Here is a 248-nt window from a genome sequence, read left to right on the forward strand (position 1 = left end):
GATCCAAACTTGTTTTGAGTTTGGACCCACTGTATCCTTATCAAGCTGAGGGAGGGTTTTCATCAGTTCCTTATCAAATCCATATTTGGACTATCCTTATTTGCACAATTTTAGTCTGTATATTGTTAGTCTAAGGTGTAGACCCAAAGTCGAGACGAAAGCTGGATCAAAACGACGAAGAAAACGAGCTGACAGATCCACGGTCGACCGCGCGAATCTGGCGGTCGACCGCGAACGTGCACAGGAGC

This window comes from Asparagus officinalis, chromosome 1 (assembly GCF_001876935.1).
Source record: "Asparagus officinalis chromosome 1, Aspof.V1, whole genome shotgun sequence".
Taxonomy (NCBI): domain Eukaryota; kingdom Viridiplantae; phylum Streptophyta; class Magnoliopsida; order Asparagales; family Asparagaceae; genus Asparagus; species Asparagus officinalis.